Genomic DNA, 15,535 nt, shown 5'->3' on the forward strand with positions numbered 1-15,535 from the left:
GGAGGAAAAGTAAGGAATAGAGGGAGGGGGGGAATGCACTGTAAGAAAGAAAAGTGTTGTCAGCCTGATGTAACAAAGAGAGGAAGATGCCTGTGGAGTTCAGTGGGATCAGGACTGGGCAAGTGAGGTCAGAAAAAGTTCAGCAGGTGGCTGGAGGCACGACTAGGCTGAGTGTCCCACCACATCTTCAAGCAGGAGAAGCTAAAAGGTGGCAGAGGAGCCTGGTGAAAGGTGAGGGGTGCTTCAGAAGGGAAGTTAAATCCCTGGGGTCCTGTATTTTGGCTTGGCACCTGTCCGTGCTTTCTTTGTGCTGCCAATGCCTTCATTAATCCCTTTTATTTCTCCTATGCCAGGCAACGCAGCCTGCTCAAAAATTGTGGAGCTGCTCTGCTTCCTTCAGATGGATGGATAATCCTTCCCAACTCCATTGGCAAGGAGGAGTTGCCATGTGAAGAGGAGACAAGTGGCTCCTGCTTGACAAAAACAGAAGAGGCATTTCCATCCTGAAAGGTATCAACTGGAAGGGCTGCCTGGGCTCTCTGACCCAGCTGCAAGTTTGTGTGTCTTGGGGAAAGAGCCTGAAATTTAGGCTGGTTCTGGGAAAAACCCCCATGTGGACTCCTCAGCTCTTCCACATCTCCCTGCTTGGGAACCCCAGGACACGATAGAGGAGGGGAAAAAGAGCATTTTGTGGCTGGCAAAATCTCTGCTCTGATGCTTCCTAGTTCTCCCTGAGGAGCCAGTGTCATGTCATGGATAGATTTGCTGCTGGAAGCTGGAGGAGTGGGACAAAGTTTGAGAAACTCCCCTTGGCTCTTCCCAGCCTTTGTAAAATCGGGATCCACCTTTGCACTGAGGTGGTTCATGATCAGCAGCATCTGGGAATTTACAGGTGACTGGGCTTTGGAGCTGTGAGGTTTTCTGGGCTGCTGTCCTGTGTCCATGTCCTGTCCATGGATGCTCCTGCACATGTATGGTTAGTGGGAATTTGATGGTATTATTGCGGTAATGCGAATCTAATGAAATTATAATGGTAGTGTGAATTTTAGGTGGTCCTAGGAGAGCTGAGACTTAGGCATTTCTTTTTTTTATCTTGAGGCAGCCAGTGAGCCACCATCCTCCTGGGCTGGAACAGCAGCTCAAGGACACGTCAAGTGAAAAAAAAATCTTGTGCTGGAGTAAAGAGTGGGCTAGGTTTGACATGGGCTTTTTTTAAGCAAAACCACTTCAAATGGTGCTTAAAAAAGAAAAAGAGAGAGAAAGACAGATTAACATCTCCTTGCCAGTCTGAAATTATGGACTTTGTGCTGGAGGCCAGGCTCTCAGACCATCCGTTTCTATTTATTGCCCATAGCAATTTCCTCGGCCTTCAGGAGCTTCAGGGTAAACTTAACACTGTAATTACTCTGGAGGTTACCAAGGCACTTTCTCCACGTCCCTGAAAACTCTGGTGAAGTTTCTGCTGTAACTAAAGCTTCTCTTACAAAAGACAGGACAAAAGATGCTTTTAGAGGTGTCCACCACATTTATGTGTGAGGGACAGCTGTGAATTTTGCACCTCAAAGAGAGGCAGGCTGCAATTAAGTCATATCTTTAGGGGGAGCTTTGTATCTTTTTTGCTGCTTTCCTCCCAGCCCTTTATTCCCAGAGTATTCCCATGGGACAGGAGCAGTCTCGCCACACCTCTGGAAGTGTTCCAGTCTGGGTTGGGCGAGGCTTGGAGCAACCTGGGATAGTGGAAGGTGTCCCTGCCCATGGGATCTGATGGGCTTTAAGATCCCTTCCCACTCAAACCATTCTGGGATTCATTGATGCTGAAAACATTTCCGCACCATTGCGGCCATAATTGATTCCTCGCCTGAGCATGTCAGCCCTGTATTTACCATTTCTGCCAGATTTGGGAGCATCCCACCCTCTGCATGTCATGGAAGAACCCTCGCTGATGGGGAGGAGCAGAGTTTGCCGTAGCTCAGAGCCAGGCAGTGAAAGTGTTTCTTTCATCTGCTCCAGGGCAGGTTTAGGTTGGATAACTGGAAAAACGTTTTCACTGAAAAGGTGGCCAGGCCTTGGAACAGGCTGCCCAGCGTGGAGTCAGCATCTTTGGAAGTGTCCAAAAAATGTCACTCTGTGTTCTGCTCTCCATCGGCAACGCTGCACACGCGGAGCCTGGAGCAGGCCAGGGGCTCGTGACCACCCTGAGGGGCCTTCTGAGAAGGGACTGAGTGTGCCAGGTGGAAATCTGGGAGTGCAGCTGTGTATGGAGACACACAAAAACCAACAATTTTGGAAGCCCTGGCTGCTGAGGGGGCAATCTGAGGGCCTGTGGCTGCAATGCAGGTCAGACCCTGCTGAGTACAGAGAGCACCGATGGCCCAGGGGGTTTTTGGGGAGCATGAGCTGAGTCCAGCTGCCCTTGTCCAAAGCAGAAAAGATGCCTTCATCCTCAGCCAAAGGCAACTGTGTCCCCTGGCTGTCTGGAGGCCTCGTGGAGCTGATAACTTCCCGATACCGGGGCACATCTGCTCTGCTTCAAAGCCTGGGCTGGGCCGGCTCCGCAGTCGGGCGCACGTGGGATGAATTAGGGGATGAATTAGTGGGGATGTGTGTGTGCAATTAGGTGCCCAGCATGTCCCTGTAGTGCAGGGTGCAGCTGCCTCTCTGCTGTGCTGCTGCTCCAGAGGGGAAAGTGTGTTTTATGCTTTCCTTTGCAGCTTCTGAGATGTGTTTTGGTGGGGATTCAACACGCCAGGCAGGGAACAAAGTTGATCTAAAGGGGAGCTTGGTGGGGAGGGAGACCATATCTCATTAAAAGTCAGCTGGAAAAAAAAGCTCTCCAGGATTAGGCACACATTTTGCAGAGCAGCTTCTTGTGTTGCTCAGCTTGCTGGAAGCCAAAGCACAGGCAAAGAATTTCCTTCAGCCACGTAAGGAAGGGATGATCCTGTGAAGGTACCCGGAGCTGGGTTCTGCATCTCTGTGAACACCTCAGAGCTCCTTGGAGGCTGATAACTCCATCCTTGACCTCATTAGAAGTTATTTGGGATGATGGAAGGGCAGGAGCCAGCAAGAAGCCTGGTTTAACAGCTTCCCTAAAAATGGTTTCTGGGGCAGGGGTGAGGCATGTGCTCCTGGGCATGAGGGAGGCGGGGAGGGCAGGGTTGCCTCCCTGGGCCACTGTGTCTTGTTCCTGTGGTGCCACAGTGGGAAGACAGCAGGACAAAGCTTCAGATAGTGGTCTGAATGCAAAGGCTGCCATCAGTGCAGATTGAGCAAGGCAGGCTTCAAATAGAGAGGGGGATTCTTGTTTTACTCATTGCTGCAAAACCTTCTCTTCCACTCTCCTGCTGGGATGTGCGCATTCAGCAGCGGGAGATTGGTGACACAGGCTGGCAGGAAATCTCATGGACCAATTTTCTCTACCTCTTTAGATTCCTGTTAAGTTTTATGTCCCCATTCTTTATTCCAGCTCCAGCAGCAGAGTTGAGAGCAGAGGTGCCATCCTGCACTGGTCTGTGCTATGCTTTCCTTCCATGAGTGAGACACTTGGGTTGGAAGGAACCCAAAACACCGTCTCATTCCATGGGCAGGGACACCTTCCACTAGCCCAGGCTCCTCCAAGCCCTGTCCAGCCTGGCCTGAGACACTTCCAGGGGTGAGGAATCCATGGCTTCTCTGGGCACCCTGTGCCAGGGCCTCAGCACCCTCACAGGGAAGAATTTCTTCCCGATATCCCATCTCTCCCTGCCCTCTGGCAGTGGGAAGCCATTCCCTGTGTCCTGTCACTTCAGGCCATTGCCCAAAATCCCTCTCCAGCTCTCCTGGAGCCCCTTTATGCACTGGAAAGGGGCTCTGAGCTCTCCCTGGAGCCTTCCCTTCTCCAGGTGAACACATCCAGTCTCAGCCTGGCTCCAGGGCAGAGGGCCTTCAGCCCTTGGAGCATCTCTGTGGTCCTCATCTTCCTGCTGGAGGCAGGCTCCACTCAGACCCTTGACCTTGGCTGGAAAGAGCCTCCTAGGTTACTGGGCCAATCCTTGGGCTAAATGGGACATGTAGAGATCTAAACCATCGTGGGGCTTGCCGAGTCCTGGGTTGTTGTGTGGGATGTGGATGTGTCAGGGTTAGGGTCTCCTGTGCTGCTGTGGCTCAGCTCCCTTTCCTGGCTGATTTATTTCCTAGGGTTTCAGGCTCCCTTTGAGATCTTTGGGTAGAAAACGTGCCCTTCTGTTACTCATTTCTCGAAAGCATGGAGTTGTGGGCAGGGATTAAGTCGTGCTTAGAAACAGGCAGCACTTCAGTGGAGAGCTGGAGCCATCTGCCCTGCAGACCACATTCCAAGGTCCCCCCACATGCCTCCCGTCCCTGCCTGAGCCAGCCAAAGCAGCAGAGAAGACCCTCCTCGGTGGCCCTCTGCTTCCAGCCCCAGGCACAGGAGAGAAAAATCCCATCATAAACACCCAGCTGGGCAACCAACAGCCCTCTCCCTAAATTAAAAACCCTTAAGCAGTGCCCGACACCCGTCTCCCAGCAATGCAGGGAAAAAGGTGAAGTCGCTAAGGGATGACATTTATACTGAGAGAGAAAAGAAAATGACTCATTCCCCACAGCCCAAGGGCAAATTCAGCGGCTTCTGCATCTCAGACGGCTCTGTTGGTTAACTTGAAAAGGATCCCTTTAAATTCCCATTCCCTTTTTTCACTACAGTGTTTCTCCTCTGCTGATTGAGTCATTTCCTGGAAATCTCGGAGTAAATGCAGCCTTCCTGGCGCTGTGGGTTCAGGACTGTTGTGTGGTGGAGTTGTGTTTTACATGCATTTGGTGGGGTAGGAGATGTTCTTCATCACCCGCCTTGACAAAGGGGTGAAAATGCTGGTGCTCAAATCTGTCTGGGTCATTCCAAGGAGAAATAGGTGCTGTTTGTAACTCTCCCTTTGGGTTTTGGGGTAGGTTTGGTTATTTTATTCGTTATCAAAGCTCTCTGATGGGCTCCGAGGTTTGTTTAGGAGAGTGGGATAGAGGTGGGACGCTATAGTTTTGTCCTGGATGCAACATTTTCAGTTCCATGTAAGAACACCCTTCAAAGGTGACTGGAGCCTCTGCAGCCGTGGAATTCCTGCCTGACTTTTCCATGAAAGCTCACTCACTTGATGGCCAGGTCTGCAGAGGATGTAGCAGCAGCTGTGTTGAAAAACAAGGTTTATTATATTGGATTCGGTAGCAGCTTCCCATTTTGTGGGAAAAAGGAGCAGCGTGCATTTCCTTCCACCGTGCAGAGGAGATGAAGGCTGCTCAAGAACAAACTGGAAACCCCAAACTTTTTGTCTTGACAATGAACTCGCCAAAAGCACTTGGTTTCTGAGGCAGGGGACAGCACAGGATGTTGGGATTTGGGATACAGATGATCCCTCGTGCTGCAGGATTCCCTTTCAAGCTGTCACAGCAGCCACGTGGTGATGAAATGTCTCCAGTTTGCAGATGCCTCCTCCCAGCTGGGGTAAATCAGCCTGGATTCCTCCAAGGCCGTGATGGCTGAGAACAGCTTAGCTCCTGGCTTGTGGTTTGTGTGCTGCTTGCTTTGTAGAGGGAAAAATGGGAAAGAAATATTTTGGAGGGAGAATGTGCTCTGCAACCATGGAGAAACCTCTGTGCCAGAGGTTTTGTGCTGCTGAATGGGAGCAGAGGACTTTTGGGTGAGGTGCACGCCTCACCCAAGCCATAGGATGCTGGTGGCTGTGCCTCCCACACAGCCCAGCTCATCTCGGTTTAGGTTTAGATTGGATTTTAGGAAAAATTTCTCCATGGAAAGAAGTTATCTGGCCCTGGCACAGCTGTCCAGGGCAGTGGTGGAGTCCCCATCCCTGGTGGGATTTAAAAGCCATGTGGATGTGGCACTTGGGGATGTGGGTTAGTGGTGGGCTTGGCAGTGCTGGGGGAATGGTTGGACTCGATGACTTTGGAGGGCTTTTCCAACCTAAATGATGCCATGATTGATCCCTCATCCTCCTTCGAGCTGCAGGCTGGAGACTCCAGCCCAGCGTGTTGCTTTTGGTGCAGTGCTAATGGGAACTAAGAACAGTGGGAGCCTCTTTAGATTGAAAACCTTCATTTCACAGCCTGCTTGCAGAAACCCCAAACCTCCCAGCCTGTGCTTCCCCTCCTGCTTCTCTGCATCCCTGCCCTCACCTCCCTGCTGAGCGACTCCACTGTAAATCTGTTAAAATATTAACGCAGAAGACTGAAGCCCTGCGCTGAAGAGCCCAGAGAGAGGTTGTTTGTCTGGTGAGAGTTGAATCGATGTCCTGCTGCCTCACCCCGCAGATGGCATCGGCTGCCGGGCAGAGGCAGCCCCCCACAGCTCCTGGGGTCTCTGGATGCTGCAGCAGGCCGTGCCCATCTGCAGCTGGCCAGCTGTTCTGGGGCCACCACACTGGGAGGAAAGCCCCCGGCCTGGGGTCTGACCCACAGCTGGATGGACAGCCCTTTCTTGCTCTCCTGTGGGAAAGGCAACCTTTCCATGCCTTCCTGATGGCTTTATGGAGCTACGCAGCCCCTCTGGGACCGTACAGTGGGTCCTCCTTCTTGGCCGTCCCCCTGTGTCACCCTCTGCTGCTGCAACACCCTCAGTGAGGCCAAGCCTCCTGCTCGTTGTCTCCATTGCCTCATCTCCAGACTTGCAGGTTGGCCTCTGGGCAGCCCCACAGCGATGTGCCATTGGATTTTTTTAGCCCCCAGGTATTTCTAGGCTGTTGTCTCCTTTAATCATGACTTGGCTGAGCAAGGCTGGTTGAATCCCATGAATTCCCCCACATAAATCAATTCCTCAAGACCCTGGTTGTTAATCAGCTTGGAGCTTGCTCCAGATTTCAGCCTTTCTGGGAATGGCCTGCTATGAGTTCAATGAAATCCAGGTGCAGCTCCTCTGGAGAGGAAGGATTCCTTCCCTGCTCCACATGCTGGGGTCTGCCTCTTGCCTTGCTCTGTGACACATCCAGGCCAATCCATCTGTCTGTGGAGCAGAGGGATGCTCAGAGGTGGTTCAGAGGGGAAGGGAGGCTCTGCCTTGCACAGCTGAGCAGCAGAAGGCACAGCAAGGCTTTCCCTGGCTGAGGTTGCTGCTTGGAAGTCTTGAAAGCAAGGCCTGGGGCTGCTTTTCTGCACCTAGAGCAGGCTCCCCGGGGAATGGTCCCAGTCCTGAGGCTGCCAGAGCTCCAGGGGCATTTGGACAATGCTCTCAGGGATGCACAGGGTGGGATTGTTGGGCTGGTCTTGATCCTTGTTGGTCCCTTTCAGGTCAGGATTGCTGTGGTTGGTCAGGCTTAACTTCTGTCTTCAGCTCAGCTAAGCTGGGCTTGTGGCACTGAAGGAGGTGGGAGTCCTAAATTTTTCCTCTTCCTTGGAGAAGAGCAGCCTAACTGAAGCTTCCTAACATCTAATTAATTATTACTGCTTCCCCACAATTAATTATTGGTGGTGCAGAGGGCTGTTAAGCCTTGGAGCAGGGAATAAGCAATGAGTAGGAGCCTCTCTGCTCCCTTCAGCAGGACATCAGGAGTGGAGCATGGATTTAGCATCTGGAGCCATGGATCTCCTCACCACACCACTCGGTTTTCAAAATACACCCATTCACCTCACTCTGTTGTGGTTCACCCTGCTGCTCTCCCCATTCCTGCTTCCAGAGGTGCTTCAAAAGGGGATAGATTATCCTGCTGTTTGGTTGCATCAGGAGTTTTATCCCTCCATGCTGGGAGTTTGCTTTCATCTGCCCCTCGTAGCGAGACTCACTGCAGGTCTGAAATCCTTCTCTTATGTCCCTGCACTAAAACCTTCCCTGCAGCCCAGCTTCAGACAGTGAGGCAAAAACCTCACTTTATTGTTGGGGGTGGGTTTTTTTCAGAAAATTGAGGGGTTTTTGTCCAGCTCCTGAAAATCCAAATAAATCTTGTTCCTGGGGATGCTGGGCATGCATGGGGGAGCAGAGAGGCATCTTTCACTCTCCTGTTTGTGTGGACACAGGGGAGATGAGCAAAGGCTGGGGGTCTGGGGGCAGTTTGAAGTGCAGAGTGGATCCAAGGAGCCTGCTAGGTCCTTTCCAAGCCATGGCTTCCTTACTGTTGGCTTTGTTTAAGGATTTGTCCCCCTCACTTTACAAAACTGGGATGGATGTCACCCTAAAAAAAGCTTTTTCTGGGCTGTTAATCTTTCCTAATAGGAGAAAGGTTTTGAATCGCCTTCTAAAACCTGGTTTTGTGTCCAGAGGCTGAAAGAGCAAAGCCAGACCTGGAGTTCTGGGAATCTCCTCACTGCCAGGGTGGGGAGGCACTAGGAGTGTGAGGCCCTACTGGTGGCTGGGATTGATCCAGAATCCCTTTAAACTGGATCTAAGAATGTGCCTGTGTGTGTTATGGGACAGGGTTAGGAGGTTGTGGAGCAGCTGAGGGAGCTGGGAAAGGGGCTCAGCCTGGAGCAAAGGAGGCTCAGGGGGGACCTTGTGGCTCTGTGCAAGTCCCTGACAGGAGTGGGGTGGTTGGGCTCTGCTCCCAGGGAACAAGGGACAGGTTGAGAGGAAACAGCCTCAAGTTGTGCCAGGGGAAGTTTAGGTTGGGCAGCAGGAAGAATTTCTCCGTGGAAAGGGTGGTCAGGCCTTGTGAGGGACTGCCTGCGGTAGTGGAGTCTCCATCCCTGGAGGGGTTTAAAAGTTCCCATGGGGACATGGTTTTGTGGTGGCCTTGGCAGTGCTGGGGGAATGGTTGGATTTGGTCTTGGAGGCCTTCTCCAACCTTAACAATTCCGTGGTTCTTTCTTGGTTTGAAAGAAGAGCGTAACTCGTGTCACAACGTGTTTCTAAGGACGGGATAATCCTTTCTGCTGCTCCTGGGAAGTAACCTGGGCTCTCTTCTCCACCTGAGGCCCCTCTGGGCTGTGCTGATTTCAATGGGCAACTCGCTGTCCTGCCAAGTCAGTGTGGCATGAACCAGCTGCCTCCTCACCTGCCTGGGCATCCCCCCCTTCCCAGCTCGGAATGCTCAGCCGCTGTGGAGACACTTCCCTGGCAGGCATGGCCACGCTCCCAGGAGGGTGTGTGCCTGTCGGTGTGAGTGTCTTTGCTGTCTCCTCGGATTAGGCAGCCGAGGACAGGAGCTGGATGCAGACAGCCTGCTGGCAGAGAGGCAGCCTGAGCTGGCTCACCCTGCTTTTTGAGCCTGCAGCTTCCCGGGATGGCCCTGAGCCCTGGAGATTTTATATCGCTGTCCCTTGTGGGTCTCGTTAGCCTAGAGCCTGTGACAAACCCAGCCGTGGCCACCGTAAGGGACCCAGAGGGGTTCGCCACGGGCTTCCTGCCTGACAGGGGAAGAGGTGGCTGCGACCAACAGGGAAAATCCCCTTTGCCATAATCTCACACCTCCCTGGCTGCCCTAACAAAGCCCGTGCTCAGGGGAGCACAAACCCACCCTTTCCTGGGGTTGCTTGGACTGGCCTTCCTCAATTCCTTCTTTGTTTTTCATTCCTGAGCTGTAACACAGGCAAGAAAGGGGAGCTCTAACCAGGATCCCTGGAGGCAAGGAAGCTATTGTCCTAAAAACAAAGGAACTTTTCCTCACATGCACCAGCAACAATGGGAAGTGCCCCAAAGCCTTTACTTCATCCTGGACTGGATTTCCTGATGTTTTCCAGGATGCTTGTCTGGTCTGGTTCAGCCAGAAACGGCAAACTACGTATTCCCTCTCGCCAATCCTAAAAAAAGTGGTGCTGCTGCTTGGCTCAGGAGCAGGATGGAGCAGGCATGCAGAGCTGGTGCAGTGTTCAACAGGTGAGAAATGGTGCCACAACCTCATGGATTATGGAGAAATCTTTCAGGACTTCCCTCTACCCTCACCAGCATCTTTAGAAGTTGCTGTGTTTCATTTTTGGGGGGGAGAAGAGAAGAAGGAAAGTAATGCCTGAGGTCAGCAAACAGGTTAAACCGCCCCTGGGATGGTTTTCCATGCAGTGTCACCTACTCAGCTTCTCTCTCTGTACCTCAGACTGGCCCAAGGGGTACATGGAGATGCCCAGGGGGCTGGAGATCACCTTCACCCAGCAGCAGGCACAGGCTCAGAGCTGCTGGAAGCCTCCTGGCATGGTCCAAGGTTGGAGCTAAGAATGGCCACAGACACTGCAGCCGCCTGCTCACGTTTTCCCAGCAATCCCAAACTGGAGAGGAGCTTTTTTTTCTGTCCTAGGAGGTACTGGCATTCCTCCAAGCACAGAGGGACCAGATGGGGGAGAAACACAGCTAAAACTGGGTGGGGGGAGGAGGGGGAGGGAATATCTGTTAAGGAGCTGGCTTGAAAATAAGATCATGGAAACCAGCTGTTGCTTCGAGAAAGGATTCTGTTGCTGATTCTAGAAAAGGGAGGAAGAGGGGCTGATGTAAAAAGCCAGCCCTGAGGTGTGGTTGGGCTGCATTTTGGGAGCTTAGGAGGTCAAATGCAGAGACACTGAGCGGTGTAGGGGGGCATCTCTCTGCTGCACAGCACGCCAGCTCGCTGGCTTTCTCTTTTGGGGTGCTTTGTGGGGCTCAGAGAGGCAGCGCCCTTCACCTCTGAAACCTCCGGCACATCTTCCCCGATGCGTTCCCAGAGCGGCCTCTCCGGCGGATCAGTTCCCTGGGATGCAGATCCGGGAAGACACGGCATTAGGTAACCATTTATATAAGTGACCCACCGTGGGCTCCTGGTGAGGTTTCACAGCTCTGAGAGCCCTGATGGCATCCCTGACCCGTGGCAAACATCCCGTTTATCTCCTGGTCCGACATCCTGCAGCGGGCATCGCCTTGCCCTCCTCGCAGGAGCTCTGCCTCCCGTTTTTTGGTCACATGCTCGATTTTCAGGATTGCCATGGAGATGGAGGCCAGTGTGACAGGCATCAGGCAAACAACATGAGACAGTCTGTGTCCTGCGGGACTCTGGGATAAACTTGGCAAGGCCTGTGCTCTGAAAGGCATCCCGGGCACAGAATTCCCATTAACACCATCCCATGGTGCTGCTGTGTGGTGCTTTGAAAATTGATCTCCCACTTAGGAGTGGGGTTGATAGGGGGGAGGGACAAAAACCAGCCAGGATTAGGGCACAGAGAGAGGCATTGCTGCTCACTGGGGTCAGGAAGGGGCCTGGTAACTGTGGTATTTTCTGAATTTGTGCCTCAGCTGCTGTTGCAGGAGCACACCAGGAATTATTTTCCTTGCCCTGTTGTGTTTTCTGCAGGGTTTTCTACGTGGATATGAGGCGAGTGATTCAAGGCGACGCTGGGCTGGGAGCAGACCCAGAGGATGTCATTTTTCCCTTTGGCTGGCCATAAAAACCCAGCAGATCACAGGTAGAGCGAGCAAAGCTGCAGCTCAGCACACACCACGTTCCTTACGTAATGGTGCTGTGACGGCCATTGGCACAGGAGCCGGGATTTATGTTCCGGGGAAATGTCTAAAACAGCAAGTGTAGGAATTCGGTCTCCTTGGTGACGAAACCAACCAGTGGAAAACACACAAAAAAGAGGAATCTAAACCCATCCTTGGGCCTTGCTTTTATTTTCAGAGTGGAGGAGAGCGAATTAGCCTGTCCTGTGGCTACGAGCAGGATGTGAGCGTGCCTGGCATGGCTCTGGCCTTCACCCAAGCCATCCCAAAACAGGCTCAGCTATCCAGGAGCTTCTGTGGAGAGGAGAATTAGGATTAAAAAGCCAGGTATCTGTAATGACAGACCTTCCTAGGAGCCCTGTGCACTGTCCTTACCGCACAATCTCCCCCTCCAACCTCCCAGTAATGGTGCTGAGCTTGGGTATAAAGTAACTCCTGCCCTTCCTGCAGAGGCCTGGATTAAACCCAGCACTAACAAAAGTTAAACTGCCTGTATTAACACAAAGGTGGGGAAAACCAGCCACCACTGGAGAATCCCCTTCCAGAGACACACGAGCTGCTGTAGCCCACGTGATCCACAGCAAAGAGGCAGCTGCTCTCCTTTAAAGCCATCTGAGCCTCTCAGGGAGGAGTCAGAGTTTAGGACAGCAGGGTCGTCCTCTCCCCAGCGTGGTGCAGCCACGTAGGGCCAGGCCACGCCTGGCTTCGGGCAGCGCCAGCAGAGGGTGGATGGCAAATCCGTGATTTTATGGGGTGCTGCTGGTGGTCTCTTACAGCACAGGGTTTGACAAATGGCAGTGAGGGGTCTTGGACCTTTCCATGGTGGTTGGGAGCATCTCACGGTGAGCGTTTGGCTCGTGGTGCTGCTGGTTGGACGTAGAGGGGTCGAGAGCAAGGGGCGGGTTTTGGAGCAAAGCAACAATGTTGTCACCCTGGACATGGGTTTTCCTTGGATCTGGTGCTCTTAATTTAGAGGCTGCAAGAGGCCAGGAAAACTCAGTGTTTTCCAGAGGTGGCCACATCTTCCCAGCGCTGCTGGGCTGAGAGTCACCCGTGTGCCCGGAGAGCAGCACCGCGTCCCCAGCCGGCTCTCCTGAGTGACAAACGCCTCGACAACGCCAAACCAAAACCATTCTCTGCTTCAGCTTAGCAGGCTGGAAAGGAAGATTAGGTTTCCCAGGTGGAAAATTGCCCACAGAAAACATTGGAGCCCTGTTTTCTTTCCGCTTAATGAACCTTGTGACCCTCGCTCCCCAAGTTATTCCAGTAATGCCCCAGGATTCTAATTAAGACCGAGCCCAGCGGCTCTTGGCATTGTGTAAACACATGGGAAGGCTCCAGCCCTTCTCTAGGAAGCTTCTCATCCAGTTTGGTTTAGGCAAATGCATCCATTGAAACTCTACTCTCCTTTTTTTTTTTAACTTTTGCAGCAGCCCCACAATGGAGGCTTTCATCTCCACCTCTTGTGTGTATTCCAGTGTCATGCCCTCTGCTTTCAAAGGCTTAGGTTTGCCTTTAATTGTGTTGAGAGCCTTTGTCTCTAAGCCTTTAATAACGGAATTTTTTTTCCTCCTCTGCCAAAAGAGGAATTTTGTTTCTTCGCTGGCTTTTCTCCTAAAGCTGAAGTGACAGTTCCCTCTTCTCGGTGAGATTTACAAAGCTCATCTTTTAATTTTCAAGAGCCAAACAGCGGCGGGGGGGGGGGGTGAAAGGAATGAAACGTCATCATGGCTTTTAAACACTGTCGCTAGGAGAAGGCTTAATGATCTAGAAATACATAAACTGCACACTCAGGGGCCGCTTTGATTCAGTGACACCAAATTGTTGCTCCTGCCAGAGACCAGAATGGAGCTGGGGGGTCAAAGGCAGCCCATGCGGATAACGCTTTCCTCTGGGCACAGTCAGGATGGAATCCTGGAATTGTTTGGGCTGGAAGGGACCTTGAAGCTCATCCCATTCACGCCCCCCCCCCCACCGTGCCATGAAACACCTTCCCCTATCCCAGGCTGCTCCAAGCCCCAATGTCCAGCCTGGCCTTGGGCACTGCCAGGGATCCAGGGGCAGCCCCAGCTGCTCTGGGCACCCCATGCCAGGGCCTGCCCACCCTCCCAGGGAAGGATTTCTTCCCCTAATTGTGGCAGTAAGCTGAGGCACGAGGAAGAAAATACCCTGTGCTCAGCTTGAGGGATCGCTTGAGCCCATCTCCAAGGATTTGAAATGAGAAAGCCAAGACGGATCCCGTGTTCCTTCTGCACTGAACTCAGCGTTGTCGTGTTGCACATCACGGTTGGCAGGACTTGCCTCAGCTCTGGAGTGGGGGACAGTCTTGGGATTGCCATCAGGGCTCTGTGGGATGAGGTGGGACAAGATCCTCTTCCACTCTTTTCTGCCCGTGCCTGGTGGTCGTGCAGGAAACAGAGGTCTGGGAGGGGATTGTCTTCCTGCTGAACAAGGCATAAATGGATTAAACTGCTTCATAGTGATGGAACACTGACTTACCCCAGCTGGGCTGGTGCTGGAGCAGGTCTCCTTTGGCTCTGGTTGAGAGTAGGATTTGCTCTGTGGATTTTTTTTTTTTTTTTTTTGGGAGTATGACAACTCAGAGCAGGAGGAATTGCTTTGCAGCTTGTTTATGGTCACTTCAGTGGGACAGCTGGGCTGGAAATGAGTTCCAGCAGAGAAAAAGAGTGTTTTCCAGCTGCTGCCAGGGCTTGTGTGCTCCATCCCTCGGGATTGCCATCCTCAGCCCCAGTGATGAAGGACTGGTGGAGCAGAAAACCCTCTCAAGGGTCCCGAAGGCATAAATCTTTGGGCAAACCAGTGATTGTTGTAAATAATCGTTTGGTAAATGAGGAGAATGGGCTTCCCAGAAGATGCTTTTCACTTTAATTATGAAATAAAGAAGGAAGCAGCCTTCTGTCTGGCTGAGCTGGCAGCTCAGGAACGGATCCAAGGGAAGCCAACCTAGCTGTCAGCTTTCCAGCCTCTTTGCTCTTCCTCTGGAGCACCCTGGCATGCGTCTGGGAGCTCGGCTCTGTGGCAGGAACCAGAGGGACAGGCACTGCTGCCGAGTGCCCTGCTTGGCCTTGGATGGGCACAATATGGACCAGACCCCCGCAGAGTGGGGTGTGCCAGCAGGAGCCGGGAGGCAGGAGCTCTCTCCAGGCTCAGGTCGCTTCCAGTCAGGCGGAATGAGTGGAAAACGAGCTAAAGTGTCACCTCCGCGTGCTCTGGTGAGAGGTTCCTCACATGGGGAGCAAACAGGAGGAGACCTGGCTGCAGGCAGAGCGTGCCAGGGCTGCCATGTCCAAGGCACAAGCTGCTGTCCTGGCAGGAGCCAGCGTGGCCCGGGAGCTGGATGTGTGTTGGAAGGGCAGCGGGTGCTGACAGACCAGGTGGGGGTGCTAACAAGCCACAGGACACCCCACCCTCCTGCCAAGCCATTAACAGCTTCGTGTGGGTGCCTTCAGCTCTTTATTCCGCTTCCCTGTTCCAAGCGGGAAGCACGGAGGAGCTGCGGGTCCCAGCCTGTGCTGTCTCTCTGGCTCGGTGGCTGGGGTACCAAAGTGCTTCCATGCCTCCGGGAAGGGGAGGATGAGAGCTGGGGTGGCTTGGATGGGAGCCTCACCCTCCCAGCCCCTGCCCTATGCAGCACAATATCGCCTCTGTCCTGAAGAGACTGGAGATTTTAATCCCAAAATAGACATTTCAACAAAATTACTTTTTTTTTTTTTTAATTTTTTGAAAGCCTTTGAGAGCTGCTGCTTTCATTTCAGGCACAGGGAACTCATCCCGAAACCTCCGGAGCTGCCGTGAAATGGGAGCGTCGCCCGCTGGGGAGCTCCGGCGCCCGTGTGCCTTCCAGCAGCCCTCATCCCAGAATCCCAGATCCTCATCCCATCCTGGCACGTGATGATGATGCAGGGCCACGCCTGAACACTGGGAAGTTGGCTGAAATCCCTGTTTAGCAGCACAGGCAGCTCTGTGATGGTTTTCAGTGCTCCGGGTTGTGACTCTAAGCCCAGGCAGCAATGCCTGGCAAATAACCCACAAGGCCTGGCTCGCTTTTTCTCATTTTCTTACTTTTTATTTATTTATTTATTTCAAATTTTATTATAGATTTTTTTTTTATTATAGATTTTACCT

At 52.6% G+C, this 15,535-nt stretch overlaps 1 long non-coding RNA gene across 1 annotated transcript in view; it reads left to right on the forward strand.

Moving 5' to 3' along the window:
- Nucleotides 1-363: 363 nt before the first annotated feature.
- The window catches only part of LOC120410332, a 46,035-nt gene continuing 30,863 nt past the window's right edge, over nt 364-15,535 (forward strand). Inside the window, exon 1 of the long non-coding RNA XR_005602415.1 lies at nt 364-510. This is a non-coding gene — a long non-coding RNA (uncharacterized LOC120410332). The remainder of the gene's footprint in view (nt 511-15,535) is intronic.

The sequence above is a fragment of the Corvus cornix genome, chromosome 7 (assembly GCF_000738735.6).
Source record: "Corvus cornix cornix isolate S_Up_H32 chromosome 7, ASM73873v5, whole genome shotgun sequence".
Classification (NCBI taxonomy): Eukaryota; Metazoa; Chordata; class Aves; order Passeriformes; family Corvidae; genus Corvus; species Corvus cornix.